The following is an 11,698-nucleotide window of genomic DNA, read 5'->3' as shown; positions in this document are numbered from 1 at the left end:
TAAGAATGTTTATAGAAGAAAGAAGCTTAGCCAGAGAGCACCACCTACCATGCTTGTGCTTGCCAGAGCCACAGGATCATAAACATGTGAGGTAGTGTGCAAGAGGCAGATGAGAAAAGGGGTGTGACCAGGGATGCATCCTTACACCCACACAGTGTGGCCTAAGCTGTCCCTCTAGTGTACCATGAGAAGTTATAAGGAGCCAAAATAAAAGTCCTCATTCCAAGCCTGTGAACTCCACCATTCACTGAGCATACATTCCAGTCTCCCTCTGTCCCCCCACCACCACCACTCTCCATAACGCACACATACTTCCATCTGGATTATTCCAGCAGCTCTTTCATTACATTTTCGACTGCTTCTACTCACACGTCCCAGTCACCATGTGCCCTCCCTGGATCACTTTGGCCTGAGCATTCTCGTAAATGTATTGGCAGAAACAGCATGCCTCCTTTATGAACTCAGGGTTCAGCTTTGATTCAGGCAAATCCTCCCAGTGTTCTAAGTCTCGCCGCAAGGCTGGACGTTCAAACACAAAGCACTTGCGGCTGGGAAAATACCGCCGTAGGAATTTCTTAGGAAGATCTTGATTCTCAGGAGCATCTATGAAAGAATCGAATGCACAGAAACACTAGATCAAATCAGTTAGGCCCTAATGCAGGGATCCATACCATTAAGCTACACTGACAGAGTCATCAAACCTAGCATAGTCACTAGGATTGGGCATATGATCGGTCACAGAAGATTTTGTCATCAATATAACTAATCAAATATTGGCCATATATATGTTTAAACCATTATTAGGACACTGACAATATTTAAATCAAATGTACATACACAGCTGTGCTGGCTGGGGCTGATGGGAGCCCCATCTGGAGGACACCAGGTTGGGGAAGACTGCTTCACCTATTTATTTATCTATATTTTGATATTTATAGACTGCACTTTCATGTAAAATCTATTTACAAAGGGATCAGCTTCAAGGAAAACATTTGCTTTCCAAACACTTCAGAGTTTCAGAATTATCTTCTCCTTTCTATTGAGAGCATAATTGCTAGGAAACTTTAAGAAATTCACATGTTTTTTAAAAAACCAAAACCTTATTCTAGATAACACTTTCAAAGAGCTTACCTTCACAAAGGCCCATAGAATCAACACTAACTCATAAGAAGAGCCTGCTGGATCAGGCTAGTGGCCCATCTAGACCACAGTCCTGTTCTCACAGTGGCCAACCCGATGAATATGGGAAGCCCGTTAGCTACCAGGCTAAGTCCAAGGTTCTAGTTTTGGTGTACAAAGCCCTATGCAGCTTGGAACCAGGATACCTGAAAGATCATCTTAGCCCTTATATACCCAGTCGATCACTGCGCTCTGCAGGTGAGGGCCTCCTGCAGATACCATCTTACCAGGAGGTCTGTTCCACGCTTGCCTAATATTTAAGGGGAGGGAATTCCAAAGGGTAGGTACTACAACCCTAAAGGTCCACTTCCTGTGTTGGATGGAACAGACTTCCTGATGAGATGGTACCTGCAGGAGATCCTCACCTGCAGAATGCAGTGATTCACTGTGGTATATAAGGGCTAAAATGCTCTTTCACGTATCCTGGTCCCAAGCTTTATAAGGCTTTTATATAGCAAAACCAGCACGTTGAACTTAGCCTGGAAGCTAACTAGCATTTGATACTGACTCTGCCCATCGACGGTGCTAATGCTACCCTCTCAAGCAACAGTTTATCCCAACACTGCCTATGTAGTGGGGACTACGCTACTCCTATTCATGTCAGTGTTCCCACATACACACACCTTCTTAGAGAAACCACTTTGCCGCTAATGTTATTATTGGATTAAGCTACTGGTGTGTGAGACAACAGGTGCAAATGTACTTCAAGTGACTAAATGTTGCTTCTCTTTCTCTCTTGCCCCGATCTGAGCTGTTGACGTGTGTGCGTTATTGCGTGAAACAGCATACATTACGTTGGAGTTAAGTTGAGCAAGAAACTTCTTCAGAGCATTAGATCATGTTAAGAGTCTTTATTAAGACATTACGGCCAAAGGCTTAAGAGTAAATACATGTAGAGTTTCTTCAGTCACCCCCCTTCTGGTACATCTCTCTCCAAAGGTAAACACAGAAGACAACCTCTCAGTTCAGAGGCAATACACAGAAGACTCAGCTTAACACAGATAGCTGCTAGAACTTTTCCCAGTCTATCGCGATGGTTACCATAGCAACGGCCTTGGCTGTCCGTTCCCAGACTGGGCAAAGACATAACTCCCCCTAGCTACAGTTTTTCAGACTTGATGGAAAACAAACTCAGTGACAGTGCGGTTCAATGGTCAACAATTCCCCCTTTTTCCCATCATGTCTGTAACTCATTACAACAATAACAACAATACATTTCTCCAATACATCTTGCAATACAGCTTACATTGCAGTACAGTTCAGAACATCTCTGTACATTTAGCTAACACTTTATTCACTCAAACTTTGGCTGAACACATGTCATATATAACGTGTCAGGATCCATTTCAACCAGTTTGTGCATTCCAGGACTGGTCACTAATCCCACAGTGAATCTTTCAGGCGGTTTCAGGTACTAGGACTTGCTCTCTCTCTGCCCCCCCATTTGAGCTGGTACTTGGCACAGCCTGCGCAGGAGATTCCATTTCCTCAACCTTGCATTTCTTCGATCTATGTTTCCCACAAATGAGCTCATTTAACGCATCCCTGAGAGGAATATGTGTGCCCTCCACCTTTATGTCTGGATTTGGCTTAAATGTTTGTGATTGTGTGTCATCTGACCCTGTAAGAATGACTGTTTCCCTTTGATCCCAAGGTTTTTCTGATACTTTAATGCTTCTGCTCAGAATTAACTGCTGTGTTTCTGACAACCAAACAAATTCTTGTTGTTCTCTGGATGCAAGCTTGCCTCTTCTTTTTCTCTGTGGAATGTGTACCCGGCTGCTTTGCACTCTCTTAGGCATTAACCTGATTGCATTACATGAAGATTCCATGTGAGCAGTAAATACTGTGTGTGCCTTTTACAGCTGTCTTTTTACAGCTCTGGCAGTCATTCCCTTTCCGCCCCATTAAACTCAAAGCATCAGCACACTTCACACCCATGGTCATTCTAAACTGCCCCTGTGTCATGAATCCCTGGCAGACAACTTTGCCTCTTCTCTGCACAAAACATTTTCCTCTATCAAATGTTACACAATACCCGGAATTCACCAGTTTTCTGACTGACAACATGTTATGATTCAGTTCTGGTACAAACAAACAATCTGACAGTATTCCCAACTTGTCAAATCTCACCAGACCTCGGGCTTCCACAATCTTTTGCGATCCATCAGCTAGTTGCACAAAATCCTGCACGTCTTCTGAAGTGTAAAACAAACTTCTGTCTTTGATTAATATATGGCTTGCCCCGCTGTCAACAATCCAGTCAACAGGTGCTAAAGTTTGTGGCTTCTGTTTACAAACAAAGTTCACACTTCCCTGCTTCAAGCCTCCGTCCCTGGAGTTGCGCTTGACTGCACAGTCTCTTTGAAGATGCCCACGAGCCCCACAGGCATAACAAGCCTTCAGCCATTGCTGCTTGTAATTCTGTTTGCTTTCGACAGCCTCCTCCGGCACGGCACTTTTCTCCTTTGCCTCCTGCCTCCGCTGCCATTCCTGGGACAAATCCTGCAATGCGTCCCACATCTGTTTAGCCGACGGCTCATCTCTCACACACATCAGTTGAGAATCCGATAGAGCCAAGATTATAAACGCCTGCGCCCTCTGATCTTTGTGCTTCCAGGCCACGGTCAATACCGCCGGGGGTGGTCCATCTATAATGTCCCATAAATCCTCTTTTATCAGCAAAGCCCGCATCCTCGGCTTCCAGCTGCCATAATTCTTTTCCGTCAATCTTTCCATTGGCAAGCCTCCCCCAGACAGGTTTACAGCCATGTTGCTCACCTCTGTCTGGTACAATCAATCAAGCTGCCCTCTGGAACTCCGTCTGCCGTTCAGACCAGCAACTTACTCCCGTGTAATGCGCTGTGGATCTGGGCCCATAACCCTGTTGACGTGTGTGCGTTATTGCGTGAAACAGCATACATTACGTTGGAGTTAAGTTGAGCAAGAAACTTCTTCAGAGCATTAGATCATGTTAAGAGTCTTTATTAAGACATTACGGCCAAAGGCTTAAGAGTAAATACATGTAGAGTTTCTTCAGTCACCCCCCCTTCTGGTACATCTCTCTCCAAAGGTAAACACAGAAGACAACCTCTCAGTTCAGAGGCAATACACAGAAGACTCAGCTTAACACAGATAGCTGCTAGAACTTTTCCCAGTCTATCGCGATGGTTACCATAGCAACGGCCTTGGCTGTCCTTTCCCAGACTGGGCAAAGACATAACTCCCCCTAGCTACAGTTTTTCAGACTTGATGGAAAACAAACTCAGTGACAGTGCGGTTCAATGGTCAACGGTGCTAACGCTACCCTCTCAAGCAACAGTTTATCCCAACACTGCCTATGTAGTGGGGACTATGCTACTCCTATTCATGTCAGTGTTCCCACATACACACACCTTCTTAGAGAAACCACTTCGCCGCTAATGTTATTATTGGATTAAACTACTGGTGCGTGAGACAACAGGTGCAAATGTACTCCAAGTGACTAAATGTTGCTTCTCTTTCTCTCTTGCCCCGATCTGAGCAAGGTAACTTCTCAAACAATTCTGATGTATTAGATTCAGCTCACATCCTACTAGGGTTCAAAAGCAATAAGGCCCATTTTATCTCAGCTGGGAACCCATCAGCTTCCCAAAGTACCTTTCCTCATCTTCAGGGCGTTCTCCAGATATTCGTCCTCGGAGATACAGCTTCTGTCCCCAAACTTAAGCTGCAATGTGAAATCACGCACAACCCAGATGAAGGCTGGGAAGAACCAGTCAAAGTCCTCAGAAATCCCATCATCTCTCTTCTTACTCTGCCTGGCTCAGGCTTTCACCTTGATATGCTCAGTTAATTCAGACACATAGCTGGGAACTGGGTTAAGGAAATGAAGGCACCTTTCCCCACAGCCAAGGGCAATAACCTCAACTATCCCTCATTTGTCAGAAGGCTTCCCTAAATGATTCCAGTACCTTGTGTCTATACTACAGAATGAAATTGGTGTAATTTGCCTGCCTTTTGCAACCATCATCAGACGCATATTCGGTTTGGATACAGGACAGGGTCTTCTGAATACTGGCACTGAGGTTGTGGAATGCTCTTCCTTGAGAAGCTTGTCTGGTTCCCTCTCTCAGTGGCGTCACTAGGGTTGGTGTCACCTGGTGCGGTAACTCATGGTGTCACCCCCATGGACCTCCTCCCGTATCAGACCATACAGAATCCAACTTGCAAGCCGTTTGGCTACAAAGAGAATTTGGTACCCAAGTTGTGGTAAAGGCCAGCAACAAGATAGTTTTTACAATTCATTGAGGATGTGGCTTATCAGCAGAGATGGCTACTTGGCATGGTGGCCATATGCTACCTCCAACATGCCACTCCAAATACTGATCACTGGGGGAACAACAGCAGGAAAGAGCTATTGTTTTCATGTTCTCTGTGGGCTTCCCATTGGCATCAGTTTGGCCAATGTGTAGAAACTAGCTTACTGTACAAAGGTAAAATTTACCCACTTTTGTCTCTGGCCCCACCCACCACTGGCATGTGGTCCTCAAGTAGAGTGGCCCTCAGGGTAGAAAATATTTCCCCAAGATTTTGTTTTACGGGCAGAAGAGGAAGCACCTGTTTGTTCATGCCTTAAAAACTCTCAAGGAGCCTGGGACCAGCTGGGAGCTGGCAGTCCTAGAAGGTGGCTGGATTCTGGTGTAGCTCAGCTGCAATCTTTTTGTGATCCTCTACACTCATCCCCCCTCCCATTTTACAATAATTGAAAACTCACTTTGTTCTGTATCTTTCCCCCACCCTACCCCAAAAACACAGGAGCAGATTCGCCTTCAAGAAGCAGCATACCAGGAGAAGAGGCACCTTCAGGAAGAAGCTTACCAGCGTGAACTCTCAAGGCTTGAGGCTGAAAAGCAGTACTTGTTAAATCAACAGCGCCACCATACAGAACCTGACTGTTGTGTCCTTTGAAGATGGCATCTCTGAAGGGCCCTGATGGGCTGCATGAATGAAAGGGGGAATTCTGGCTTGGTTTCAGGGCTGTGGTTGGTATGAAACTGGGATAGGGAATGAAGAGAGATCTACTTTGTATCAGGATTAACAGTCAGTTTTAGGAGGTGTTAAAGCAACCTAGGGAGGTGATCCAACTCCTGGACCTGCAGGGAGCAACAACTGATGAAGTGTCTCTAAAACCTATCCATCTGAACACCAAACTAGACCCCTTTTCCCCCTGCCCCTGTCTAGGATAGCTCTTTTGAAGCCTATCAAAGGCCTAGTTGCATAGGCTTTAATGTGAGGCTCTTTAAGAAAGACCATCCCATTTCCAAATTTGGTATAGCAACCCGAAGTTGTTCCACAACTGGAGATGTCCATGGCTCTCCCATCTCCCCACACATTGTTTTAAAGTGTCATCCTGTAATGTTGGGTTCCTTCCTAATGCTGAATTCCATCACATTAAAAAAACTTCCAGCTCTTAAGACTGTGAAATGCCTGGTGAAATCACAGAAGCTAAGAGGGGTAGGGCCTGAACAGCACATCTTGGCCTTTTAATCTATGGACCTGCTGCTTTAACTCTTGCTTTTGTTCATGACCTGCCTACATCAGAACCTGCTCCTTTTGAGCCCTGAACATGGCATTACCTGTCAGCCTTGGATCATGCCAGAACATTCTGCACATACAATTTCCTCCCAGTGTTCCTCCCTCTTCCATTGACTATCCATCTAAATAGCTGTTTAAAGTTTGAATATTATTATAGACCATGCTATTCTGTTCTCTCCCAGATATTCGTTTATGTAACCTGCCAGTTTCTGGCAAACAATCTGCAATTGCTTCCTTCATGACCAATAATGGCCCATTAGGCTTTTTGTTATGTGCCTTCAAGTCTGCTTTAATTATTCTTTTACTCTTGCAGTATTGATTGAATGTGTAACGTGGCCTCTATAATATGTTATAGTGTGAAAATAGTTTTTGTATTGTTGTAATATTTGCTATTTTTTCTATTATGGCTGTATTTTGTTTGAAATTGTTTTGTAATTGTTTGCTTTTGTTGCAAGCTATTTCAATTATTGTTTCTGCTTCCTTTTTGTAAGTTGCGTTGAGTTCTATTGTTGAAAAAAAGTGACTAATAAATGCTAATAATAAATAATTCGATTACGGCTTATGGCAACCCTATGAATCAGTGACCTCCAAGAGCATCTGTTGTGAACCGCCCTGTTCAGATCTTGTAAGTTCAGGTCTGTGGCTTCCTTGATGGAATCAATCCATCTCTTGTTTGGCCTTCCTCTTTTTCTACTCCCTTCTGTTTTTCCGAGCATTATTGTCTTTTCTAGTGTGTCCAAAGTACGATAACCTCAGTTTCATCATTTTAGCTTCTAGTGACAGTTCTGGTTTAATTTGTTCTAACATACAATTGTCTTGTTCGCAGTCCATGGTATGCGCAAAGCTCTCCTCCAGCACCACATTTCAAATGAGTTTTTTATCCGCTTTTTTCACTGTTCAACTTTCACATCCATACATAGCTTACTTATCTATAAACCACAGAAAGTACCTGAAGACACACCTACCTGCTTGGGTAGGAGACGGAAGGGAACAGGTTGTGAAGTGTTTGAATTTAGCTGGAGATATTGCAATGTGGGGGTGGGGTTGAACCAGAAGGGTGTCGGAAGCAGCTTTTAAGAATCTGATGTGCTTTAGGGGTTAGCATTGTTTGTTGTTATCTAGCATCTCCCTAAAACATGGATCACAAATATGGTGCCTGTTGGCACAGATTTGCTTCTTGTGCCTATAGTGTACCATCTCCCCACTTCTACCTCACCCTCACCCAAATTAGGCTTGGAAAGGTTAACTCTTGCCTCCCAAACTGTACTCTCCAGGCAGATCACCCCAGGGTAAAAACCAAAACCACTTTTTTTCAAGCCTAAATGCCCAGGAGGAGGGAAAATAATGTGTCTTTATGTGCTTGGCACGCATGCTCAGTTGCAGCATGTGTGTAGTACCCATAAATGTCTCCAGTTTGCAATTGCAAATGTGGCCAAAGGCCCAAAACAGTGGGTGATCCCTGCTCTTAATAAATAGGTATTTTTGAGGGTGCTGACATTACCTGGAGAAAATGGAGGGTTAATTTGTTAGCTCCCTCACTGCATTTAGTCTGGCCTTTACATCCGTTATGCTTAAATCATTGGATCCAATTATAGGTCTGGTCATATGCAACAGAGAATCAATACCCAAAAAGAACAAAGCCTAAAAATTTATTTGAATTGAGGGACACCACACTTTCATCTGAAGTGTCAGACAATGACCAAGAGGGCCCCAGGCATGGGGACTAAGCAGGTGAAATTGACAAAGAGGGACAAAGTGGTGGCTACTTTCCTGCTATCAGAAATGATAGCTCAATTTGACAAACTTTGCAATGATCTAGATGCAAATTGGAAGGCAGCTTTAAAGCCCTTAGAAGTTTGGATTACTAGAGTAGAAGATAATCTCTCTGAGGTTTCACGCACAGCACGGGAGGCCATGGATTTAGCAGTGAAACAATTGGGTACGATAAAGGGCTTATCCACATGGGAGCATTTCTTTGTAGCAAATACACAGCTTTTACCATCATAATAGATTTGCAAGATCCACACTTCCTGCTCAATGATAGCTTCAAATCTGTTTTCCATTCACACAAGTAGGCATTCCTCTGGAAAGGATTTGTGTTGCTGTTTCCTTATGGCCCCACCCTCTAATTTTACATTTTTACTCCCTCCGGTTGCTCAGTTACTTGGCAAAATATGCAAATATTTTTGACCTGAGCAGTATTTCCACTCCCTTCTGCCCCCCCGACGTTTGGAGGTTGAAAAGTGGGGTCATCTGCCCCCCTTCTTTGCTGCCCTTGCTTTTTCTGACTTAATTTTTCTGAAAATATCAATATTGATATTTTTGAAGTGACTTTGAAAGATCAACTTTAGATTTTTTTAGGAAACAAAAGGAGTTAAGGAAGTTTGCTGGTGAGAAAGGGAAGAAAGAAGGGAGGGCTGCAACAGACTGAAGGGGTGAGGACAGCAGTTCGAAGTTACTAGATAAACCACGGGAAACAAATGGAGTTCATGGGAAAGTTAGTGGGCGGAGAAAGGGGAATAGCTGATAGTGACTGTTCACCCACCCACCAAAACGAAGCAAACCATCTTCAAAGACCTGTAGAGAGGAGTGGAGCCATATTCTCAACTTTTTGTATTATTGGTGGATTGGGTTAGTACAGATTTACGGGTGAAACTGCGTGATAGATTCTGTGTGCCAGTAACGTCATGTGAACCATGTGAATTAAGAAGATGCAAATAGCACTTAACCACTGTGTAGATGAGCCCTCTCTTGGACATCATAACCTCACTCTGCAATTTAAACTGGAAGAAGCTGAGAATGACAAGTGCCATTTGAATCTTAAAGTAAGAGGCCTGGATGAACAATCTGACCAATCAGACTTGTGATCTTTTATGAAACACTGGCTGAAAGAGGTATTAAACATGAAAGGGTTGGAGGAATCTGATACAGCAGCAGCTTTTAGGTCCAGATGGACCACAAAATGAGAAACACCCCAGGGATATAGTACATTGGGCTTATCCACATGGGAGCATAACTGTGTTAAAGATGCTGTTTTTACCTCCGTTTTCTGTTTGCACCATCCACAGTAGGCTCAATGCCAGCTGCAAACACAGTATTTTCTGGTCACACTTGAGGGGAAGCAATCATGCCGTTTCCTAACAACCACGCCCGCTAACATTTCCTCTCCCTCTGGTTACCTGGCAACCAAGCCTGCTCAGTTCTACCAGTTTCATTTTTTGAAAACAACAACCCTGAAGTGTGATTATTTGTATGTTCACTGGTACAATACAGATGAAATACAAATCTTTGTTTCAGCAGTGTTATGCTTTTGTGCACAAGTTAGGGGGGAAAGAAAAATAAGGCACTGTTGCAGCAATATAAAAGGCTTGCAGAATGGGAGAGCAGCAGAAGGTTCTCTTCAGCGCACAGGAAATTAAATGAAAGAAGGGAGGAGGAGGGAGTGGGCATGGAGAGGGGAATGATTGACATACCCACTAAAAAGCATTGGAGCAAAGCATCTGCAAGCCCTAGAGATACGGAGTGAAGAAGTTTTTTCCTTCCCTTTTTGGATTATCTCAGGATTGGGTTAGTACGGATTTACAGAGGAAAAACTGTGATAGCCTCTATTTGCCAGTAACATCATGTGACCCATGCAAATTAAAAGGGGATGTGAGCAGCACCAGACACAGTAAACCCTTGTGTAGACGAGTCCTTTGTTTCAAGCAGCATTTGTAACTTTCAAGTGCTTGTAACTTGCCTCATATTGAATGGCATGGCAAACCTATACAACTTCATTATGAGTTGTGAAACACTTCAACACAGGTGTGACTTTAGACCTTACACGGAAAAGTTATAACAGGAGTGAAATATAGCTTGGGTCCGTTCCACCTTCTTAAGAGGATAGATGGTGCTGTCCACCGAGCTTCAATACATAAGGGAATGAGAAATATACTCTTATATTTGGAATCTGGGCTCTATCTCTTCACCGCAACATGCAACAGACCGCTCTGATGAGGAGGATGACCTTGACTGGAGTAGAAAACCTAGATCTCAAAAAGCACAAAAGGAGAAGATCCCAAAGAACTGAAATATTCCACCCAGCAAGCGCTGCACGCCACTCCTCGATGCAAAAGGATTTTGGTCCAACAGAGGATCCTCGAGTGTAACAAAATGCTGTTGTCAAATTGCACATTTCAGGCAGAGAGGGCGAATGGTCTTGAATCCTTGCAATCTATTACTTAATGTGGGGGGGAGTCTCCATTAGGGTTACATTCATTATTCCCCTAGATTCCTTTTTGGGGTTCAGGTTTTGTCTGTGTGCTGGGATATATCCAGTGTTGCGCTTGTGAACTCCCACGAGACAAAATGGGTTAACAATTCATTCAGTACTAAAGTGTTGCCTGAGGAGGACCTGGGAGGCCAAGGTTCAATTCTCCTCTCAGCCCTGTAGCTCACTGGGTGACCAGTCGCTCTCACAGGCATTTTCTCAGCCCGATCTATTGGAGTTGCTGTGAGAAAAAAAATGGAGAAGGGAAGAGCCATGTTTTCCACCTTGAGCTCCTTGAAGGAAAGGTGGGGCAGACATGTAATAATATCACAAGAAAGTTGAACTGAAGGGCAGGAAGTGTTTGTTCAAACCCCTAGGAACATGGGCATCTACTGTGGGGGAGGGTTGGAAGGGGAATCCCCCCCATGAATCACAATCCCCAGATTTCCAGCTTTCATTAAAAAAAAAAATAGAAGCGTTTGAACCTGAGATATGAAGCAAAATGTACAGGCACTATTCTTCTCATTTGTTTTGTGAGAAAACTGACTTGCAGGCATCTACGCCTAAGGAATGCCCCTTTGGAAGGTCCTGGAGAGCCAGTCTGAGCTGGTGACTGCTCTTGCGGGCATAGCCTGCTCTTCCAGAAATAAGCAATACCTCAGCTAACAAAGTAGATGCATTCCTGGGCATTAC

This window comes from Rhineura floridana, chromosome 15 (assembly GCF_030035675.1).
Source record: "Rhineura floridana isolate rRhiFlo1 chromosome 15, rRhiFlo1.hap2, whole genome shotgun sequence".
Lineage (NCBI taxonomy): Eukaryota > Metazoa > Chordata > Lepidosauria > Squamata > Rhineuridae > Rhineura > Rhineura floridana.
This window is presented reverse-complemented; position numbering follows the sequence as displayed.